This window comes from Halichoeres trimaculatus, unplaced genomic scaffold (assembly GCF_033239565.1).
Source record: "Halichoeres trimaculatus isolate MK-OKI-2021-1 unplaced genomic scaffold, fHalTri1.1 fHalTri1_scaffold_19, whole genome shotgun sequence".
In the NCBI taxonomy this organism is placed as follows: Eukaryota; Metazoa; Chordata; class Actinopteri; order Labriformes; family Labridae; genus Halichoeres; species Halichoeres trimaculatus.
Genome location: NW_027437197.1, coordinates 18,828,721 through 18,853,924, shown reverse-complemented (window position 1 = coordinate 18,853,924; position 25,204 = coordinate 18,828,721). Strand labels below are relative to the sequence as shown.

General features: G+C 39.2%; 1 long non-coding RNA gene across 1 annotated transcript in view; it reads right to left on the bottom strand.

Moving 5' to 3' along the window:
• Positions 1–883: 883 nt before the first annotated feature.
• Positions 884–25,204, bottom strand: part of LOC141808767 (uncharacterized) — a 33,252-nt gene continuing 8,931 nt past the window's right edge. The window contains exon 5 of the long non-coding RNA XR_012599924.1: positions 884–1,069. This is a non-coding gene — a long non-coding RNA (uncharacterized LOC141808767). The remainder of the gene's footprint in view (positions 1,070–25,204) is intronic.

Here is a 25,204-nt window from a genome sequence, read left to right as displayed (position 1 = left end):
TATGTATACTTGTTCTTCTAAGATGTCAATTTTTTTTTGACCTCAAGCTCTGTTTTCATCCTCGACTTCAAGTGAAAGCGACTAATTAACAGTGACTGAAAAGCTTTTTCAATTTTATGATCAAATAATTGAGAAGATTTAAAGATCAAACATATTTTACTTTACCACGACTGTAAACATCTAGTTAAGTCTGCAAATCTTATATATTTACTTATAACACAACTGGTGACACAACAGTGAAACAACACAACAATCAACAGTTACAATGCAGCTTCTGACACAGTAGACATAGAGTTGGCTGATCAGATTTTGCCTGGAATAAAAAAAAAACAAGAACAAAAAACACAGAAGTTAATCATTTTAATTTCTATCAGAATCTTAAACTTATAAGAATATATGAGAGCGGGGTGTTTTATTACGAAATACTTCTTCATTGAATGCAATCCACTGAAATGCTTATTATTACTTACACTTTAAAGTTATGGTTTAAACGGGCTGAATTGGGTTTAAAAATAAAATTATTAGATATTTCCACAGTCACTGCATTAAAATAAAAATAGAAATAGAATACTATATTAAAACTTTTAAAGACTCTCCTTTTTTCTCTCCTAAAGGAACATTTCAAAAACTATTATTAGTATAATAAAGATGCACTTGAAAATACTAGTCCTGTATTAAACACCAATGATCATCCACTTTGGGGTGATGAATATTTAGGGAAGTAATTGTTTACAACGCTCAAGCATTGAGCTGATCTGGTAATCAGGCTATGAAATACAATATTTATTCATTAGAGCAGATTTAATGAGGCCTCGCGGCGCTAATTATGAAAACCAGTGTAGCAGTAAATGAGTAGCGCACGGTGGCGGGCTGCGGGGTACCTGTAAGGAGGGACCGGGGGGTTGAAGTGCCCTGAGTCACATGGCAGAGTGAGCAGCAACACACAGCACTGACTGTGGCCATCCAGTACACAGCGATACATCACCGCCGGACCTGCAGACAGGTCGCAGATGGGCCTTGTATCCCAGCATGCCCTGCTCTCCTACCTCCAGGAATTAGGGCTGGATTTCTGAAAAACACCCAAACATCAAGTTAATCTTTTTATTGCATCTATTAGCACACAACACTGTGAGGGTTGTCATGTGAACTCTTAAATACTGTCTCCCTTTAAAAAAAAAAAAGCCGGCTGTAGAGCTAATTCTGCGGCTTCTATTTGTATGCAGGTCTTGAGATATGTGCTAGGATTTCGCAGCATAATATGGGTTTTGATTGACTGATATTTTCATTATGGCTGCAGGGTAGCGAGCAGACTGTTAATTTGCTTGGGAGTCCTGCAGGTCTACGGTGATTGTAGCAGAGCCAGAAGAAAAGCTGAATAAATGAAACTCACAGGGCACAATCACAATCTGTGGGTCAAAATCAACTGATTAATTATGAATTAGAACCAATCTGTCAGGCCTCTGTAATAAACACACTCTCAGGCTTGCTGCTTAATAACCAGCTTTATGTGGTACCAATGTAACAGGGGACACTGAGCGACAACATGTAAAGCCAAGGCGTTATAATCTGCTAAATACTTCTTTTAAATGAGACATTGAGGTAAAAAAAAAAAAAAAAAGAGAGAGACAAGTTACAGGAACTAGATCTACTTTCTGACAAGACAACTTTCTACACAAGAATGTCCCTCCTGCTCTGACCTCCACATGTCGTAAAAAGTGTAGCGAGCGGAGTGCTGTTAAATGCACAGTGAGTGACTCCGGGTGGCAGCAGCCTTGTGACATGTTCCTTTTCTCCTGTTCCTGCCTGCAAAGTGATGGAAACAGCGGTTTGGTCCAGGTGTCAGGGACATTATCAAGAGAAAAAAGGGCTGCCTGCAGTTGCTCCATCTCACAGGAAATTGCCAACTCACCCTAACAAAAAAAAGGCATAAGTGCACTTGCGGCTGCCTTCAAGGGGAGCGTGATAAGATGACATTATAAATACAGAATTGTTCATGGAGGTGCAGGGGGCAGGCACATCAGGCAGCTGAACTTGACTATTCTGCTTTTCATGTGTATGCCTCAGGCCTGTTTGGTGTTTATTTTAAACAAAATCAGCTTCTTATCCACTTCTGATTCAAACATTCTGTAAATGTGTGTTGTAAACTGTAATTGTGGCTGTTTATTTATACTCCAAAGCACTTGAAACTGAAGCTGGTTTGCAAGTTCAGTTACAGAGGGAGGGAGACAACTGATGATACAGAGCTTATAGAAATTATGCAAATGATCTCATGCATCCTTAATATACAGTAAGAGTGTAGTATATACTAAATATACAGTTAGCTGGAGTGTCTCTGCACATTTTGCACGAAATAAAACACTGTAACATAATTAGTATGAAGGTTTTAATTGCATATTTTATCAGCTGCAAAGCCTTTACTAAGCATTTGTTGCACCAAACACCCTCTGCAGAGATTTCCAAGAAGTTTTCTCTAAAAAAAGGAAGGATATATATCTTAATTAATTATACATCGATGCTGATGATAAATAACGTGAACGTGCTGCAATAATTAGCTGTTCAGATTTTTCTCCTGATACATAATTCTGCCTGGCACCTGAAGGGGGAGCTCTAATACAGGCAACTTGCTGCACTTCATCTTGCTTCAACTTTCAACAAGTCCTCAGGAGTAGAGGAGAAAGTTAAAGGGACATCAGAGCTTTACGTGACATATCGCAAAACATTTAGTCAAATAAACGCACGCTCCAAGTAAAAGTTTGACACCCTAGAAGATGTACATATTTACATTTTAGTAGAATTTATGATTTTGCAGCTGCAGCAGAGCATTCAGCAACACCATAGGAAGATTGTGTTATTGTCTGTGCACGGTGTTGTAAACTTCCAAATGAATAAAGGAGTCCAGCAGCACCTTTGACTCTGAGGAGGAGGAGGGTGAGTGAGGAAGGGAGGGAAATGTGTGTGGCTAGGTGTGTGTGTGCGTGTGTGTGTGTGAGGGGGGTAATTATGACCAGGGGAACACAGGGCTGTAATCTGTAAATCTATTCTTACTCTAAGTGAGAGCTGGTACATTGGATTGATTTTATTGAGATCATACATTATAAATGGGGCATGGAGGAGCTTACAGCCTTTGAGATGGTGCCGCTCACGTGCTTCATTAATTTTTACTTCATTAACTCTCTCCTTCAGACCCCTTCAACGTACAATTCATCGCCGTGCAGGCCATGAATCCAGGCCACGGTCAGAGGGGGACGAGATTGGGACAACTTCCAGCGGAGTGAATACAGCGAGTAACCTGTCAAAACAAATCAGTAACACATGAAATATACATAACCTCTGATCAATATGCACTCAAGGAGCCAAAGCTCTCTTCCTTTTGCACTTGTGGCTATGCTTTAAAAAAAACTATATTCATAAAGAATAAATGCATTCATTCCAGTCACAATAAGATGAAGTGCTGTATCAATTTAGCTGTCAAGAAGCATTACAGCTAAAGAAACAAAAAGCATGACAACAAAAAGCCTCCTCTGGAAGAGTTTACAAAATCTTTTAATTCTGCTGCAACAATATCAAATCCTGCCATTGATGAACGAGCATTTCAGAACAATTATGTGTTCCATTATTGTTGTTTTCAAAAAGTCCTGCATGATAATAACACATTGTGGGCCCTCGTAGTACACAGCTACTGTACTCCTGCAGCGCAGTTACTTTGTTGGTGGTAACAAACCAATAGGTGCTGCTTGCTTTTTGTTCCACAGCGAGGAATATTAAAATCCCCCCATGGGCCCTTTAGAATGGACCATTTGTTTAATATTATAGCCTTAAACCCAACAATATCAATCAGTCATGAAAGCACCTATACATGCTGCTCGCCCCTGCGTCACCATTAACTGCAGCAGAGTGACGACCCTCGCTGGTTTGCAAGGCGAGAGGGAGGGAAGGGCGCAGGGAGGTAAAGAGGGGTAAAATGGAAGGTGTTGGTTTGTGTTTGATTTCTTTTGTTCTTTTATTGTGATTGACCTACACAGAAACAATGTGTGTGTATGAACCCATGCTGCAAAAAAAAATCAAGAACAGAGGCAGAATACTTGAGAAAAAGTTGGGAAATTGTGGGAAAAGTGTCTTTGTTGCTTTTGAGGATGCTATCGATGAGCCTTTAAACCACGGCTGGACAGATTCAACCAACATGCGTCTCATTTAATACGATGATTTTGCATCTCCATTGATCTGCCAAGACTTTAAATAAACTAAATGTGAAAAAGTTTGCCAGAGGTTCGAAGTCTAACCAACTGTTGAGCATCAAATCACCTTTTATTTGCAAATTAATTTTCTGAAGCATTTCGCCTTTACTGATACCATGACAGGTAAAAGGAAACACAAATGAAGGGGGTTAAAGTAGGGAGACAGGGAAGCTATACCACCAGGGAAGTAGTGTGCACAGTGGGGGGAGGTCATCCCCCTTTCATGGCCCAATTGTTGAAAAACTTGTGCCCACTTTGGAATCAAAAATGTGCGACAGTGCCCCCTTGGGAGCCAAAAGGTACACTAAGGTGCCTTTCTGGTTGACAAAACTCTCCTCTTGGGTGGCAAAAACATGCTGTTTTTTCTGCTCGTTTTTACTTTTGCACTCATGCTCTTCAAAAAGTCATTGCATACCACTACACAAGGGTGATAACCAACAGCTAAACAAGGAACTGCTTCAATGTTTGAGCGCATGCCTCAACGGTTGCACAATTATACTGCTACTTAATTGTAGCTGAAGTTTTTGTGCATTGTGCTTTAGTTTTTGATTTTAGGATCATGGTTGGCTACAAAACTGGCTGTGGTGTCCAGTATCACAGTTAAAATGCTAATGTTGATCTTAGACTCTCCTGCTGTGGTTAGTATCATTTTTTAGGTTATAAATATTAAGATCAGTCTGTTCGTTCAAATAGTGCAAATACAAGCAAACTAACAGTATGATTTTTATTGGCACCAGAGCCATGAGTCTGTTGTTGATCTTGTTTTTCTTTCTTCCTACTTCCCGAGCCACACTGTCTCAGCAGATGGCTGTAAAACATGTCTGGTCCTGCTCCAGGTTTCTGCCTGTTACCAGTAAGATCCTCCTGTCACCGTCCCTTCCGAAATGTTTGCTCATGTGAGATAAAACATTTGCAGATTCTACTGTCCATAAATGCTCAATCTAATGCTTCTCAAAGACAGTATTTGCCTGCAGCTGAGTGTATCCTTGTTGTCACTCACATGGAAGCTGTGTGCTTGTTCACGCTTCAAACCTGTTGTCAGCCTCTCTACCCGCTGAGCAGGAGAACAACACACATGAGCGAGCAGGCGCTAAGTGCTTTTTCCTCTGAGGCAGCATAAACTTCTTAACATTTCAAATCTGTTACGACAGCTGTCCCGCAGAACATTTGTGAGATCTGTTTCACCACACATGTTGAAATGATGAATCCCTCATTACATCTGCCATCAAACAATATCTCCAAAGCTAACAGTTGACAAAATCTAGTTAAAACATTGGGCGAGGGGGAGAGAAGCTCTTAAAGGAAGAATTAATGGGAGCAAAAGAAAAACAGCTCAGAGACAATTAGCACCAGAGACCACTCTATAATCTTAAGATTATTTGCACCACTTAAAAGCAGCACACATGGTTTGTATTGTGGAGGGAGCAGAATGAACAACACTTGAGTGGATTTGATTTTGGTCTCCCTAATCTGCATTTCCTTTAACATGCCTTTCTTCTGCTCCAAAATGTCAGTGTTGATCAAATCCAGCTGGAAAGAGGCAGAGTGTCGGCCCAGTTGTAAAAGATTTTTTTTCTTCCACAAGGGGACTGAATAAAGAGTCTGTTTCTGCAGTTTCTTGCACAATGTTTCGGCATCGCAGTACTGAAGAAAACATGAAACTGATATGCTAAGAGACTGAATATTCAGTTATATGTGAAATCTATACTTATATTTAACTTATTAAGATGTTTCTCATCCATTGTCCTAACAGGCAGAGGACTGTTCTTCTTATTTTTCTCCCTCAAGCAACAATCAAAAGAATAAGACTATAATTATTTTCCCATAAATTCAGGTCTGTATTCTCTTGATACTGAATAATAAACATTGATGTATGAGTATAAAGTTTCAGTAATGATTTCATTCTTGAGGATTAAGAACTTATTCATGTAAATGTCTTTTGTGTAATAATGACTTCATCTTGGTAAATTAATGACTTTATTTTAGCAAACTAACATGATATTATTCTCATGATCTCAATTTCTTCTTGCTGTGTGGGGCCCTAATATTCATCTTAAAACTGATCTGATACTGTATGCACTAATTTTCAGCTGTATTGCAAGATACAGTAGAGATCCCTGCTTCTCAAAACATGTATTATTCAATCATGATTTAAATTTTTCTGGACTAAAAGTTTCACAAAACTAAAGATTCTGAATAAGTCCATCCTCAGTTCTCCTCACAAAAATATAAAATATCCACGACCTCAACCATGAAGATTGAGACGTCTTCCTGATGACCCAAAAACAGACAATCTATTCACCCCGTACGAAATTACCAGTTGAAATTGAGCGAAATTAATCTACAAGTCATTTTTCTGGGGAACCCCCAGGGCTCTCCTCTGGGCCCACAGGGGTTCCCCTAAACCTCACTTTGAGAAACCACTATATTGGATCTGGTTAGCAGAAACATCCCAAAGCTATGTTCATTTAAATAACACATTGTGTTTTTTGTGGATTAAAAAGGGAAAAAAAGTGTAATTGCAAAATGTGAAATCTAACCCTGGGGCTTGTTGCTTAACCAAACATGCTTTGACTGGTTAGGCTGAGTCACAGAGGAAATGTCTGGCACGCAGATTGAATTTGTTCTCTCTGAAGTCAAAGGCAGAGAAAACAATTAAGTGTCTGCCGCACATTTCACTGTGTACCACTTGACACAGTTTTTCACATCACTGGGGCAATTGTCTGCAGAGAGCGACGAGACAAAGCCATTACTTCCAGTGTCTCGAAAAGATGGCATTGTTATTTTCTGATTTTGAAACATTTCAATTAAGCTGCTGATGGAGATAATAAACATAATGAGCCAGATTTGAACTGTTGTCTTTTGTGCTGTCACGTCCATTTTCAGGACGCTGTTAAAGCTGAGGTGCATCAGAGGGAGCTTTGGTCACAGAGGGTTCGTGTGTGTGGTTGTGTGTGTGTGTCGCTATCCTCCTTCCCCTTTTCTCAACCTCCGTCTTTCATTCACCGTCGAGTCCTTTCAAAACAAGGTAAAGTTCAGCAAAGTTTCAGTGCAGAGATGATCAAACAGTCACATCACTAATGGCGATGGGTGACAGGGCCAGTGAATACAGATCAGCTTTAATTGTGGTGGGTCTTACTGCCACTGTCTGTCAATCTGAGCCTTTGAATTGGCGAAAATTTGCTCTGTTCATTCTGTTAAATGACGTATCCAATTAAACGCTTTAGAATTCATGATCTTCAGTCAAGGTTAAATGAAAGCAGTTACTCCTGTCAGCGAGGTGATTAAAAGCTGACTACATCAGGCACCATTTTGTGCAAAAAAAAAAAAAATTAAAATTTGGAACTAAAGCATGAATCTTTATTCATTACGTGAAGTCCTGCTACATAAATGTCCAGCATGGTGGCTCTTAATCACCTTGGTCATTCTAAATCTCACTTGAGTCCTTTTTTATCCATCCTCACATTTAAATCAGTGTTATACAATTCATATTAAAACACAAATACGCTCTGGCAAGCACCTTTTGTTGTGGATTCCTGGTGTTAAGAAGAAAAGCAGGTTAAGACCTCCAGACTCCTTCCTTTCTGTTGTGACCAGTTTAATAAATGCCTGATAATATTTGTCCCATTAGCTTTTTAACTATGATTGAAGGGACACAGCACTTCTGCTCTGCAAAACAAAGAGAAAAAGCTTTTTGACAATTGGTTTAAATGGACAAGTGCAGCACAGCAAGGAAATTAATTTTCCTGCAGCAAGATGAATGTTGTACCAGGTTATTAATGAGCATATAATGTGCTTGTGCAAGGAAGTTCTCTGTGTCGTCGTGATAAATGTGACGATGGGGGTGAGGAGCATGTTGACTAATGAGTATCGTCCGGGGATCTGATCTCAGGAGAGCCACCAGTCTGGATTTCACACCTCACATGATGTTAATAACCCGAGGTCCAGCAGTCAGGCTGCTTGTTACAGAATTAGCTCTGTCTGCTAGCACATTACATCTGACCTGAACATCCGGGTTCAGTTTACTCTTTGTTTAACTGAAAGCCGTACAGCTTTTTATAGGATTGAAACAGCTGTAATGTGTTTACAATCCAGCCCCTGAATGTCTATCCAGACATGATAGTAACAGAATAACAAGAAATGTGGTGAAAGACTGCTGAATAATATAACATTGTAGCTCTAAATCTGGACAATCAGTCCTTTTACAAGGGTCGTCAACATTGGAACATGACTAAAACAAGATAAATGTCAAATACTGAGTGCTCCCAAAAAAAGCAAACGAGAAATGTACAAATTTTAGCAAAGTGTTTCGAATGAAATGCACGCAATTTTTATCATGGCACATGGTATTTTCATGTATTTTTATGCCACAGAATACCATACATTAAATTGCAATTTGTATGTTAGGTAGGGACAAAAGTAAGGCTGAAACACTAACTGATATAACATCTCCCCTTGTGACCTGCAGTTTCAAAGTTAAAGCTCCAGTAAGGAGTTTTTCTCCAGTCACGAAAAACCCTGATATTAACAGTAATGCTCCTCTATGTCCTCCTACAGCGGATAAGACCATCAATTTTCAGACTGTCAACTTATATACTGAAACTTATTATGACTGTACCTGCTGCGAGGGGGCAGGTGTCAGACAAGATAATTTAAAAAAGACAATCTTAAATAAACAACTGCAAATTTGGCAATAGATCATAAATTTCACTGTTAGATGAAAGCAGGGTGAGATATTTTTGAAACACTTTGACATAATCAGAAAATATCTCTAAGGAGCTTTAATATGTAAAAAAATAATTAATGTGTTGGTATAATTTGAGCCAGCCAACAATGACAAACAATGACAAAAAAAAAAACCCTGTTTTAACTCATTATCGTTTCTACAAAAACTTCTGTGTATACTTCACATGCTAGTTGTTTTTTCTTATAACTACTAAAATATATACACCTGGGATTTTTTTTACAAGTCATATGCCGTCATCATAAAGCTCATGTGTTACAGGTCATGAAGGGAATTTAAAAATTAATGCTCAACATGTCAACAGTGAAAATTGCTAAAAATGTTTACATAAGGGAAAATACTGAGCAAAAATGGCAAGAACGTCCCAATGTCTCAGAATGAGCAACAGCTCTCTACAGATTATTTCACTGTTTTAAGTCAGTTTATGCCTCAGATGCCACAATAAAAAGTGATCATAAGATGAAATTCAATTCCACTTTAAAAAAATGTGTATCCACTTCTTGTAAAAGTTACAAGGGAGAAAAACATTACAGAGGACAAAATGAAAGCTCTATAGGTTCCTGTATTGAGTCCTTTAGGTACATAATGACACACAGGCCTGAGGCCCAAGATGCTCATTTGAATGTCTGCCAAATACATAAACTAGACCCACTCAGGGGTTCATGGCGAATAAATAAGGCTGCGGATTACATCAAATCTCTTTTCGAACCACTACTCCTGTGCACCACTCCCAGTGTAGAGACCATTTAAACTCTAGAAGGGGCCAAACATCAGCAGTGGGTCCCCTTTAAACAAGTCTGACTAAAGTAGAAAAATAAATAAAGCCTCCGGCGCTCTTCTTTAATGTATTCAATTAACTGGGGTCCCTCTAGAGAACTGCAGCGCACACTTGGATAAAGAGAGAGCATATCGCCTGGAGATGAATACACTGAATGCACTCATTCTGAAGACCATGATTGGAAATCTTCCTCAACAGGTTCTTACTTAATTAAACTTCCCTTCATATGACTTTTTTCTGTCGCTTTCGAGGGAAAATTGGGAGAGGCGCAGTGAAAGCCGGGGAAACTTTTGCATGTTGTTTACAGGGCAATTCGGCTGGGGCTTGTAAGGCCTGTGATAACCTCCAGCGTCACTGTGGAAAGTCAGCCTGAAAGAACAGAGAAGTATATAAAATCTCCAACTCAATCATAGACAATTATGTGGTGAAATGAGAGAAATTCAGCAGCCGTCAAGTGTGAGTGGGAGGGATAATTATCTGGCAGTCATTACTGCTCCCATAATGGCATTTAACCACATTCATATACTGTATGAACATATTGCGCTTGCTGGGGACATGTAAGTTTAACAGAATCTGAGCATCCATTTCTGGCAAACATATGAATTTCTCTGTATGCTGAGCGAAATGTAACATGCTCATGATGTCCTTGAGTGAACAATGTGCAGAATGTTAGTGTGAGATTTATCTAATTATCTCCAAAATGTCTCGTGAGGATCCATTCAGCATCCCTTTGTACCGTTTTTTTCCCCCCTCTGCAGCCCCATTATGCAGCGAAGCCCCAACAGAGTTTCCTATCTATTAAAATCTCTCATCGCATCACCTACATCCACCGTTTGCTGCACCTTTTCCATCAACTAAATCAACTAAATCAAGCTCATTAAGTGTCATTATTAGCTATTTATTGTTATCTCCCTCAATGTAGCGCTGACAGGCCCAGCCCGCCCACGCTTGTCCCCCCCTGATACCGGGACCTTTGCTTGTCAGAGCGGCTCTGCACTCAGTTCTAATTGGCCTTTATTGTGTAGTTCTGCAAGAAACAGGAGAGACATCTACATCAGACACTTTTTCATACTCTAAATCCTGCACAAGCAGCTCAAACATCCCCTGTGAGGATAAATGCTCTGACAGAAAGTGATATTTGTTTAAAAGCAGGGACTGTGGTGCAAGGACGTGGAAAATGTGCGTGGAGAAAGGTGCCCCGGATTTTCTTTTGTGTTTAAGTGCGGTGTTAAAGACTGTGGATGCTCCTTAATGCAGCATGGCGAATGTATTTCCACAGCTGTCAGGGTGATGGACGGAGGGGTGAGTCCCTCCATTGCAGCCGCATGCTTCTACCTGCGCACAATAGAAGCTGCAGGATGGGTGTGTAGACTGATGAGGGAGAGGGGGAAAGGTGGGTGGGTATGTGTGTGTTGCTGTGGAGCAGGAGGAGGAGGTGGGTGTGTGAAGGGTGCGGGGAAGTTTGTCCCATCGCAGGAGTTATTAAGTTTGTCTCTCGGACACACTTGGTTTCACCAGGGTGCTCGTCCCTCATTCATAATAGATGCTAATCTGTTCAGGGCTGACTGATGACAGAGCTTCCTGCCCTTCATAGAATTAGTCCTCAGCTTTATCAAAGGACCCAAACTGCCTGCTAATTAGACTCATTTCCTCCAGCATGAATTATTTATTTCCATTGTAACTGATCAGAGGCGATTGTGACGCATCATGCTGCCACCAGTTTTCACACAGATGCGCATACCGCCACAAGTTCTCCAACTCTTAGCTCAGTATATGATGGGGTTTAAAGGGAGAAGGGGCTGGTTCAACTGCTTTCTTTAAAGACAAAATACTGAGGAAAGCTTTAATGAGCTGTCGCAAAATGTGAGAGTCTCTCAGAAAGGTAGACTTCATTATGGAGAGAATCTAAAATGATCTTCATGCAAGACTGGGTCAGCTTTATAGTCCTGTTTTTTACTCGCTGTCATTGGATCACTACCTAATGCTGCATTAATGGACAGGGGATTTGGGGCTCCAGTCAACAAGTATATCTACTTTACACGAATCCAATTTTTATTTTTTGGACAAGTCAAATGTTGAAAAATATATTTCAAAGCTTAAATTTCACAACTTCAAATCCTGTAACACGAAATGCATCACTTGCATGAGTTTCAAAGAACTCTATTTAATAAACATAAAAAACAGTTTCCTCAAAGACCTGTTGAAAAATATGAAAAAAGAGGATTTTCATTCCACTATAGGCAGGTGGAACTGTAATTTGGCACTTTTAAAAATGGCTGCTCTCATGGAATCATCCACACACTTATTTTTTAGGAACATTACTGCTAATTTTAAGAAGTTAACGTAAAACTTGCATCTAAATTGTTACTCTTTTTTTTAATATAAAATAAGTTCTTTCTTCATTGAAATAATGCATATTTACTAAAAAACTTTACTCAAAAAGTTGCCAAAACTGCCCAAATGTGATACAAGACATTCATCAAGAACAAAATGATAAAGCAAATTTTTTTGTGAATTTTTTAGGGTTTAATTAACATCCCAGTTCCAGAAATTAGAACTTTCTGAGGGTTTTTTATGAGTCAGGCTTTACAGGGTTAACATGTAAGCCACCTACCCCCCTAGTTAGAGTAAGCCATAACAATGACTAAACAAAAGTGACAGTTGTCTCCCTGATGGTCTAGTTAGCTTTCCGAACTCATATAAAGACAGCAGAACTGATTTCAGTCTGATTAATAAAGAGTCAAAAAATCCTCATAGGAGCTTTAAATTATTCCAACATTTGGCTTTCTTTTTCAAAATAAGTCTTTGCAATCTGAACTGTATTAACCTGCTGCTATGAAGAGCAAGTATTAAAACACAGCACGAAACAATTACAGAAACTATTAACACCTCTATTCGACATGTGTGTGCTGTATGAAAACGAAATCTGAAAAATCATATAAATAAGAAACACTTCACAAGTCAAAGATTCCCTCTTCCTATAGCTGCTCCAGTATGATGTCCCTCGTCTGAGGTTTATGGATATTTTCCATAAGTTCTGTCCTCATCAAAACATTCACTCCCTAATTACATCTACTTAAGCAATTTTGTCAGTGGTGAAAAAATGTTGTGCTTAATTGCATTACTATCTGCAAGGCAGAAATATGCCGAGCGAAAAAACGTATAGCGACGTGAGGGAACTGCTAATTAGTCCAATATTTGGTTTGCATTACCAAATAGAGCTTTCCGCCCCGCGCTGATAGGAGGCTAAAGAGAGTGAAGGCTTCTGTTCTTGAAACTGTAATCAAACAAAGACAGATGTACAGATAAACACCAGAGGGAAAGTTTGGAATAATTGTTTGTCTGCTCTGATGCTGAAAGAGATCGGCTTATTACAGACGCCTTCCTCGCTCTGATTTCACATCTATAAGTGTAAGGTAGCAGATAAAATGCGTGAAACCGGGGGGACATATCTTAGACCACAATGCCTCCTGATCAGGTTAATGAAAACAGGTCAGCTATTATAAAAGCCTGAATGTATAAAGGCTGAAATATTCATGATGGAGCATTGTGCTGCATTTCAAAAGCTTATATTTTCAAATCAACCTGATACAATGTGCTCCAAAAGCCTGCCATTTTCTCTCTCAGAGGGTCTCTTTGCACAATAAAGCTTAGTTTCATCTCACAATCACAAAGTTTATTCAGACTTCAGAGCAGTCTTTATAAAAAAAGATGCCCTGCTCTCCACAATAACACTTTAAATGCTCTTTTGGTTGCCATTTTCACACAAACAATAGGAAATTATGTGTAGCTGGGAGGAAAAAAAATCTTTTATAATGAATGTCACATTTAGTGATTGCAAATAATTGCGTTAAGTGGCTTATTTGCCTTAGGTCAGGGAGGGTGACTCCTGTATGACTAGTATAAGGATGTGAACCCTCACCCTCACTGATGAGGTCTATTCACAGCTCGGCGGCCCTGTGCCCCCTCCCAGCTCCTCACGCTCCAACCTGATGAGGAGTGTTGTTAAAGTTTCAGAGCTATGATTTTTTAAACAATGATATTCATCCCTGTGTTATGTGGCAGGAGGTAATGGACCGTTGCTGCATTTGTGCTCTGACGCAAGGGAAGAGTGGGAGCAGAGAGACGCACCAGAAAGTGTTTGTGGAGAAGTTTTGCACAAAATATAAAAACTGCAAGTAAAACTTGACGTGTGCAAATATAAAACCATGATCTCAAAGAAGTTGAGACAGTGTGTAACATGTTGACACAAAGAGTTGTGAGGATTAGAAAATAATGTAAACCCTATATGTAACTGAAAATGATTCAAATCAACCTATTTGGTTTAATAACAATATTCGCTCAGTTAGAATATGATGCCATCAACAACGGGGTATTTACAATTGTACACTTGTAAACCATGAAAAAACTGCTACTGGACTTTTGTCTCATTCTCGCCTGATGTAGTTTCAAACTTTTATTTTTTGCCACATTGTAAACAGTAAGAGGTGGAATCAAACTTGACAGAATGTGCTGGAATCCTTTCTGTAAAATGAATTTTTATGATGCGTAATTTGATTGTCTCCAATATTGGTCTTGTTAAAGTACAAATCCGTGTTTTCCTCTCCTGGGGTCAGAACCACAAACTGCAAAAAAAATTGATGTCATCTTGCTCGGCTTGCAGTGAGGTCACCTCAAAAACTGCTCCCCCTGGTGACTGGTTGCAGTATGGGTCAAAAACTCTGTCTCCCCCATTCATTCTGATTGAGCTACGGTCAAACTAAAAAATAAATACACCTTGTAGAAATGTATCACACATCTGTATGCTATGTTAGTATGGAGATACTTTGAGCTGCATTGTGTTTAAGTTCTTTTTTTTTCTGAAATTTTTTTTTTATTAGTTATTAGACGTTAGAAAAGTGAGTTTTATTCCGTTGCTAGGCGCTGCCCAAGTAGCTGCCTATTGCAGTAGCTCTCTTGTCTTTGTCCGTTTCTTGTAATTTTTTTGTCTCTTTTTCGTAATCTTTGTATTTGGAGTGGATCATTACTTTGTATGGTTCATTGTTGGTCATGGACACCAAACTTTTTGAGGAGACAGAGACTGAACAAACTGCTGGGGAGGCTCAGTCCTGGACCCTGTGGAGGTGGAGACTGGCTGGGCTGGAGAGTGGTGGACGGGATGTCGTCATCTATTTTCTTGTGGACCTTTTTGCACTTTCTATACACTTTCTTACTTTTGTTTTCTTAAATGCTGCTGTGACTCCTGAATTTCCCCTCTGGGATAAATAAAGTATTTTCTATTCTATTCTATTCTATTCTATTCTATTCTATTCTATTCTATTCTATTCTATGGTTCATGACGATTGACTGCTTCTGTTCTTGCATTGTTGTTTTAGGAAATTTGTGATATCAAAACTGGGTCATGACCCCCCAAAAAACTAGTACAAATCCTTGTTTTGGGCTTTTGACCAATCAGATTTAAATGTTTAACACATCTGGGTGGTTACTAAGAAAGCAGGGACACAAGATCAGATAAAAGGTGAGGCATCAAGTCATCACTCTGACAGTGAAGTATTTTTGCATTGTAATTTTGTCCTCATCTTCTTTTAAAAATTTGGATCTATCCAGCATATGGTGAACTTTTTGTTTTGGGAAAATTAAAGTTTTTCTGATAAATCTTCAGAATCCAAACCGATATAAAGACCTCGCATGTTGCACAATTTATCTTCTGCATTTTTCCAGTTGTCTCACTGCTGCTGCATTACTTCCCCAAAGTAATATATTTTAAAATCAATCTGAATTTCTCTGAAACAAAATAATTACACAGCTTTAAGCCCTTTTCAGTTCCTTGTTTGTGTGCGAAGTTCAAAATAAAGTGAGCTGATAAACTTCTAATCTCAGCGGTTGTAAACAGAGATGCTACAGTCTTTTGTTTGTTTTACCTCACACAGAGCTTTAGGGAAGTGGATCTAAACTTTGTAACACAAACTTCATCCAGAAACCCGGTTTCCATATTTTTTTTACATCTGTTTATCTAATGTAGGCGTGGGGGATAAATTGTGCTGCCTGTCATTCGTGAAAAGGAGTCAAGCAAAACGAAGCATCCAGTAAACAGTTTAAAAACAAAACAACTGACCCTACTTATTTGTGTTTGGGTGCAGTTAACCTCTCTGAAAACAAGAGACCTTTATGGATTATTAGCAGTATTCCGGCTGATGGTGGAAAACAAAAATACAGAAATGATTGGGCACATTGTCCTCGGTTTGTAAAGAGATACCCAGGGAAATCATCAAGAGAACAAAAAACACAAAAAATTCAGGATGCTGCAATAATTACTTTAGGGTATCCAATACTCTCTCATGGAAAATATCAGCGACCACCATGTTTGAGGTCTGACCCACAGCCGCTACAGAAACCTGAAGCAAACAAGGGGGAAGAAAGAAACGTCCCACTGTGGATGGATTGAACAATCCTTAGGTCTAAAATTATTAAACCCTGCACAAGCTGACCACAACACTTGGAAAGCTAAAAAACAAACAGGAAAGAAGAGACTAGCCCTGTTTTTATCCGTTCAAAAGAGAATTAGTGAGCATCAGAAACAGGGTATTGAAAATTTAACATCTCAAGACAACTAATTCAGAATAAATGCAGAGTGACCGAAAATGTAGAAAAAGGAGGATGATATGGATTATATGAGAGACATGACTTGTTATACTGTCAGTGTAAAACTGCCTCATGGATTCTCAGAGGCAGCAGTTAGCGTGTGGTCACATGGTGTTACTGCTTTAAATTTCCCTTTGAGTCTCTCTGCTGGGTGTGAAGCACCGTCTGACCTGCACACTGCGTGCACATTAAGCAGAATCTCAGATCAAAGAACGATACATTAGCGTGAATTCTGTACGTTTAAATGTGAATGAACTCTGCAGGAGCCAAAGCACACATTTTGATAGAAGCAGTACCACACTGAGCTCACCAGGGCGGTGATATACAGCAGAACGTTTCATCCAAAGACACACCTGCAGCAACGGCACATTCACTGTAAGAAACAGTTAAAAATGACCTCCAGCTATTCCTCAATCATTTTCTTAAAACTAAAGATTTTTCGGAAACCTTTTTAACAATCCTTTGGAGAAATATTCCTGTAGGAGAAATGTCTTAATGTATACTCAAGCATGCTTAGGTTAAGTGCAATTTCCAAGATGACTGAAAGAATGTGCGGTGTTGCAGAGGGAGGAAAGTTTTCTAGTTCATATACAGTGCAGGTAGTCGCTGTAGGAGCAAGCACTCAGCCTATTAGGACAAGAGCCTCAGCAGCACGCAATTAAATGTCTCCATGCAAAATGAGCACTCAGGTCATGTTTAATGGGCAGAGAGCTAATAAAGGTTTGGCTAAGGGGGAGGAGAGGTGAGTCACCCTGCAGGAGCAGCCTCCAGTTACTGTATGGACTCTGTCAGGCGTCCTCTCACCTCGTGAGCAGCCACAAGCCAGAATGTGCACAAACAGAGGGGAAATATGAATCTCTGTGGTTTTACTTCCAGATACAGTGAACATCATTTTACTGTGTAAATTTCCCAGATCAGCTGACTCCAGGACAAGATAGAGGTGCAGGGAAGACTATGATAGACCCTCATTCCTGACACAGACTATTTGAATCCCTTCCAGTGAGAGACAGCAGAGCATGACGATTCTTCCTGTAACCCTACTGTCAGACTCCTCCTCTCTTAATATTGCACTAATGTTAAACCTATGTGTGAGACTCTGTGCATTGAGTTAACGCACCAGACTTCAGTACTTTTGTTTATATTGTAGGGATTGTGTCCAATCTTATTCTATTCAGTAAGATGTACATATTTTATAATGTGTTGATCATCTTTTATTTAAGTTATTTTACAGTGTTGTACTGCACTACTGCTCATCTATTTTGCACCAAAAATGACTTGACTATGACAGATTTCTTTCTCCATCTTCAGGATAAATTTATGGAAAACAAACTTCTCTAGAAACTTTATTCATAAATTACTTTTCAAATACTAAGAACAAAGTGCTTTAAAATGTGTGAGATAAATAAAACTGATAGGTCATAGAAACAGGCACATCATGAAATAAGTAAAGCAACAATTTAGTGACAAATATGAAAAGATTTGTGGAATTCATCCTTTCGATTCAACAAAAACCATGCAAGATTATGAAATCTTTATAAGATTTTCTGTTTTTATGTGGATTAAAAAGAATTAAAATTCAGTTCAAATCAGGAGCAACTCTCCAAAAAAAGTATCTTTAACCTCATGTGGTCCTCCATACTAATATAAGGACATTACATTTCTTCCCCTTAGACCAATAATACTTAATCTTTTAAACATTTGACTTAGGTATACTACCCATGTCATCTTTTGGTGATATCACAACATTTCACCCATTTTGGTGAAAATAAGATGGTTGGAATATCAGCAAAAGTATTCTCCAGCAGCTTCCAAAGTAAAACAGAGAAAGGTCAAAATTAGATTTAAATTTTCAGAATGAGACCAGCGTACTTATGTAGAATAACACTAATAACAAACTAATGACAATAACAAATCTAATGCCCAGTGACTTCCTGTTCAAAGACCAAGTTTAGTCGTCATACCATTAGGTCTTGCTTATTTTAAATAAATTCCCCCTATTAGGTCACAGATTTCCTGAAGCAGGTCATTTTAAAGTGCTGGGCTCCTGACACAAAACTCTTTGTGTACTTTTTGTTTACAGTCTGACATTTTAAACATACAGAAGTCCTCCATAAGAAAATCTCAAAATCTCTAAGTACGTGTCAGCTCATCCGGTACCTTAATCCTAATTCTGATTCATTCTCTATGAAGGTGATCTCTGGATCAGAACAGCTGAAACTTCATGTCAGAAAACTGTGATACTGTGTGATTGTATTTTGTGGGGACTTCTATATAATATAATCCTGTCTCGGTGCTTTAGATACGCCCAGGACCATACTGCTGCATTGTCTGTGTCACATGTTCAATTGAACTCCTTCATAAATGTTGTTTTTATGCATAACATCAGTTGTTCATTAGCTCCATGAGAATCCTCAGCAAATGCTTCATATGTTCTGCCGGTAATAGTGTAGACAAAGAGGCAACAAGACACATAACATAAACCTCTGAGTCAATACTTTGCTTTTAATGGAGAAAGATGAAAATATCAATACCAGCTCATTTACAAACACGTTTTTGTTGCCCGGTTACTTATAGTTAATTGATTTTAACAACTACATGGGAGACGTAGTGAGAAATCAATTGAAGGGGCCACGTTAAGTGACTGCGTGACAGCTCATATTGTGGTCAATTCCACATAGTTTAATGTGAAAAGACAATAATCCAAAGAGGACAGGCAGGAGGAGTGAATATTACAGCTGACTCTGACAGCCCACCTCCCTCTACAACAAGCTGTCTGGCAAGAAAACATGAGCTGAAGTGGAATAAATTCTCCTGGTAAATGTTATTGCAAACAATATGCCTTCATGAAAAGAGAAAGAGGGGAAGAGCAATCGGCGCCGGCTGACCATTCTGCGAACCGTTTATCAGCTTGAAATGCTATTTCATGCATTAATACTCCGCAAACTGCATTCCCCCCAACACTTTGAGTACAAAAGCCCTCCGATTTATGATTACCAGTCGACTAAGCAATAGCTTGCATGGCCCCCGCCGACACGCCACTTCCCTTTTCCTCTCCTTGCCGAGAGCTCGTCTCGGGGCCCCTGCAGGTTCAGAGACAAGGCTGTCAGGGTAATGTGATCAAGGTGGATGCAGGCTGGGAGAAGCTAAATCGTGGCTGGGGGGGGATGACATTCTTTGATTTTTAACCATTACAGAGTTTTCATAGAGCTGCAGTCAATTTATTTTATTTATTCTAATGAAGAGCATTAGGAGTGCCATACTGTGCTGCACTGCACACTGATCGCCTCGTTAATCACACTTTGCAGACACTCGCAAATCAAGTTCTAACAGCAAGCCCTGAATCAAGTGCAATGAAGCATAAGCTCCTTCACAATTTATGATCTTTCAAATTGCATCTTTTCAACCATTAAATTGCAAGATACCATAAATTTTTATCCCCTCTTCTTCAGTCCTGGTATTGATTCTGTCGTGTGAAAAATAGAGGAGCAGTAAATCCTGGCAGTTAGACAAAATTTAGGGCTTGTCTTCAGAAAGGAAACTGAATGGCACAAGGAAGGCTGTTAATTTGCCATCGAGAACAAATATCAGGAGCAATAAAAATTTAAAAGTCCAACCGGGGGCTTCAGAGACGTGACTCAGATGGGTTTCAGTCCTCTGCAACCTTGAGCTCTTTTTACTTCACTACTTTGGAAATGCCAGTGCACCTTCAGGGTCTTTTACCTTCCATTTTTTCAGATTAGGTACCTGATGTGCTGCAGAATTAGAATTAAGTCCTCACCGTGTCTGAAAATGACTAGATCTTCTTTTCCTGTGGCAAACAGTCAAGGATTCTGCAGTTTTTAAAGATGAACTCCAGACAAAGTTGAGGACACAAGTGCCAGAACACTTTGTATCATAAACTATCGCTAAAAAGAGGATAAAATGCAAACATTTCACTTTCTTTTCCAACCAAAAGCCAAAGCAGTTGACTTTGAGTGAACAAAAAATCATTTCGAAGTGTGAAATCCAATCAAGAGTGGTCATTACATTTAACCTGTGCAAATCTAAAATGGTTCTTACCTGCCCCATACTGTTCTCAGAAAATGGCATAATTGTTCTCAGATTGCATCTCCCTCACACCAAGCTGTAAGGAACACTTGTCAAACAATACAGTCAAATTAGTTCACTTTGATTGAGCGTGTTGGGGATCTATCCAGCACATTACAGATCTAGGAAAAGAAACATAAGTGCCACAAGAGAGTCTCAATTACTGCAATACAGTAAAGGAGAGGCAAGGAAACCAGTCAACCTCTTTGAAAAGTGAGAGGTCAAACCTCTTCACGGCTGTACGGGGACCAACTCTTACGTTATGATTGGGAAGAGGGCCTGCTGTTTCATGTGGCATGAAAATAAAAAGCAAAGAACTCTCTGGATGTCAGGCAGATCTGCATATGCACCTGCCTTCAAACCCTACCTGTAGCAGGTATCTGATGTCTTCTTTCCCTAGATATTGCTTTTTAAACGTACTATTTTCAAATCTACTCTTGAGTGATGACATGACAATGTTTTACGCTTTGAGGTCGGCTCGGTGGCCTACAAACGGTGCAAACGGTAAAACAACCGTGATGCACTGCTGCACTTCAATACAATATACTTCACTTTCTGTCTTAGTCAGATACTGAGAGGAGCTGCTAAGGACGGCAACAAACGAGTATGAAATGTAGGATATAAATTAGTAAATATTCCACAATATTTGAAAAACTAAACAAAATGTATTTCTCTTTGTACTAAAGCAAATTATTTTCTCATATAATACAAAACAAAGTTTGCATTGCTAAATGGTGCCCACACTACCCATGCTAAAGGAGAACAGCAGTTTGATGTACAAAAATATCTAAATGTAAAGACAGGAAAAGGAAAAGGCTGACTCCTAAGAGTTCTGAAATGCTATGAGAACTCAAGCTGTGAAAAATGACATTTCCAAATGTCTAAATTATTTCTTTTTTCAACCCCAGAACTTGAAGAAGAAAGTCATCTCTAACCTCTGCTCAGAGGGAAGCATTGCAGACTTAATGATACAGCGCGGTGCCAAACAACTGCTCTGAAAAGGTGAACAGTAAAACTGCAGCGGCGTGGTCCACAGGCCAGAAGGATAACGCTGCTCCGGTCATTTACATGGGAGGTTCAGACTCCACATCCTGAGTGGAGTAACGCTGGCGAGGCAGCGAAAAGAGTTTCTGACACAGACCCTCCCCAAGGGAAGGCGAATCAGCAGAGGAAATAGCACGTAAGGAAAACAAACCATAATAAAAGGCATAAAAGCTCACAAACATTGGATTGATCAGACAATTACAACCCATCTGGCTTGTTAAACTCAATCTGCTAGCACACACAGGCTGGCCAGTTGGACTGTTCCCAGGTCTGCGAACAAATGAAGGACAAGTCTGGTGATAATTAATGGGTTTGTTATTATCAACAAATCCCTTTAATAGACCAAAACCAACAAGGAAGTGACACTGCTGACTGGGACGGAGCAACAAGAACCCACAGAGGCTGATGTTTACAGGGCTGATGTACAGTCCTCTGTGTTTCCAAATTCATGTGACAATAAACATCAACTTAGCATTAAACGAGGACTGATTCATATTGCTGAGTGATCTGTGGCCTTCTTAGAGAGTACGTTTTATAAATCCAAGCCCTTCTGAAAGAATTTGACCTCCTTTGAACGGATCAGAAAGACTTCACAGGTTTCATAATGTTATGTTCAGGTTTTCACACGTCCCACATGCCCTGAACCATAATCAAGAAATTAATGACGGGCTAACTATTCCTACAGGTTGGTGCTTATCCCATCTTCTTTTTATAAAATGAAGCTGCCATTATATTCTATAATGAACGAGAGCTGTTGTTTATGCTGGCTTTAATTCTGTTAACACTAGTTTTTCATTTGTATTTTAAAAAGTACCAGTCGGACAACTCATTGAACTAAGTGACACACTGATTCATTACAATGTGCCTGAGTAAGAGGGTCACCCTTCGCTGATTTTTCTTCTGCTCTGGATGTTTTGAAGTTATAAATTCCCCAATTTTTAAATCAGATGATAAAGTGAAACTGACTAGTCTTGACCCATTATATCCCAGAATTTCCCCCTCCAAACATGTGCATGAATTTCATTTCTAAAACCTCACGAGTACATAATATGTGTGATTTTGTTCACATTTTTTTGTTCTTATTTTTTTTTCCAACACATGAAGAGTTCCCAGAAGTTAAAAAAGAAAACAATTTAAAGTAAGAAAACATTCAGAAAACTGTCAAAACTGAGGAGAACGTACTCAATATAAGTCAACACCAAATCAAAAAGTTTTTAGGTCAGTTTTTCAAATTAGTTTGACAAGTGTAGCTAGAGTTAGCAGAGCTAGCACCACCAACCTTTGGTCCTCCATGCAGGTTGGGTAACAAATTGTTATATAATAACATAAAATCATATAAGTGGCATTTTGGGACTAAAACATCAAGATAGTGCTTTAAATTTCCCTCAGTTGATAAGTAACTCTTGTGCTAACTAGTAAAGGCAGTTAAATTTAATCATTCAGTTAACTAAAAGCTCCCAAACAGCTGTTAATACACTGTGGCACTGTAGAAAACTATTATGGTGCTTAAAAGAAGGCAGAAAGTGCTGCAACCTTAAAATAAAGTTTATTTTTGTTAACATTTTATTTACTCTTTTATGAGATTTAATGAGACGATAACTGAAGAAAAACTCCAGCAGCCAAACCTTTTACCGATAGCACCAGCACTATATTTACTTTGGTTTGGCTGTCAAAGTTTGTTCAATTAGAAAACTTTAAATGGCATTGGAAACCTAAGAATTAGCACTTTCCAGTGATACATGGTTCAATACAGTAATCACAAGTATATGACGTAGCCTTGCAAAGCAAAACAATGGAAATATTGTGAAAATGCTGAACAGTTGTCACTCCTCAAGTTTTTGCCTTAGTCAAAAATATCAACGCTGACAGAGAGCTGGGAAGCTGTATTTCTTTTCACTTAACTCCTGAAAACATCTAATTCTTTTCTGTTTTTCTTCTTTTAAACTGCTAATGCTTCCATACTATGTGCAATATTTATTTATCATATGTTATAAATTTAGGTTCATGTTCTACTGGGAAAAGGGCCCAAAGCACTCAGACAGGGCATTTTGAGGCCATATTAATAAAATACGTCCAGACTATTTTTATCCTCAGTAGGTAAAGGGTTTAAAGCTTCTGCTCTCTTGGATGAAAGTTTAAGTTCAAAAGAAGAGGGCGCACCTGAACCTTGTGAATAAAACACAACAAAGGAAGCACATCTGGATCTAAATTTGATGATTCACAAGAAGTCTGAGTCCCAGCTGAACTCACACGATGCACTACACAGCTGCTCTTATGGTAAAGAAGCCTCAAACAGATAACTGGACCAAAACACACTCTGACTCTTTAGGCAAGCTCTATCAACAAGCACACAATAGTGCACTCAAAAAGACACTTTTACCAGCCCAACAAAGGGAGATGCTTCAGGGTATGACAACTTCTTGTGAACGACAAAATGCCGCCTGACAAGCTTTCAGGGGATGGTTGAGCTCTGGCAGATTACACAGATCTTTATCTTTTCATAAAACGGAGTGCAGCATTTAAGTGCCAATGACTGAGAATACAATCTGAATTATAAAGTGTGTCACAGCCATTACATGGAGATGTAGGGCCAGTAATGGTGAGAGTAATTGTGTGATGACAGTTTCACTGCACAGTGACATTCTCCGGGGCATTGTCATCATGCCTGACAGGTAATACGGGTCCACTGGGAATCGAGTACGTCGTACAGTTGGAGTTTCTTCATAAACATCCACCAACCCCCTCCAACCCATCTTTACTTACAGCTTTGTCAAACCCCACAACTCGCTGCAGCTTTTCAGCATAGCTGCAGGTCTGAGCGAGGTAATTAGATGTTAATGTGGAATAATGGAATCATGGCGGGTTGTTACATAGAGGGAAATGCAGACCTCGGCGTGATCTCCAAGTGAAAAGCACAATTGCTTAAAAATCAAAACATGCTGTCAGCGGCTCACCTAAGCAGCAGAATATGCCCTGACTTTGGAATACATTACAATAGTAATTGCTCTGACAAAATTACCTTGTCTAAGATGAGCTCGACCAGACATCTGAGACATGCATGTCGATTGGCTCAATTTCATGATCATTGGGAGGCTGAAATCAGGGCCTTTATGTGAGGGAAAATCAACGCGAAAATTGACATAAACATCTCGTCGGAGACATTACTCTGGATGGTTGAAGGAGCAGCACTTTTGCACCGCATTGTTACGAACCCATTTCAAGAGAAGCTGCATTTTAAAAAGGAACTGTTCCCAAGGTGGAAACTGGGAGGGATTTACGATAAGATAGTAAATGTATACGAGGTAAAAATATCACACTTTTTATAATTTACTGAATAGATTTGGATTTTTAAAACTATGATGCTCCCCCTAGTGGCTAATTCACATTTTCTGTACACATACAATGTATATAATGCAAAGTTTATATGGCACAACTTGACATCAGTTGCTCAGGCTGCTCTTTTCCCTCCTGCTCAAGTAATCAAACGTGTCTCTGCATCTTAAAGAGTAACAAAGGAGGCTGAACATCAGCCAGATCTGAGTGAAATGACTTAATAAACAAAAACATAGCATCATGCACAGACTCCACTTTTGATTGTTAGTTGTGGCTCTTTCTGTCTGGGCTTCTCCTCGCCCGTTTCAGGATGGGGAGAGTTAAAATGCCTCTCGTGTCTGT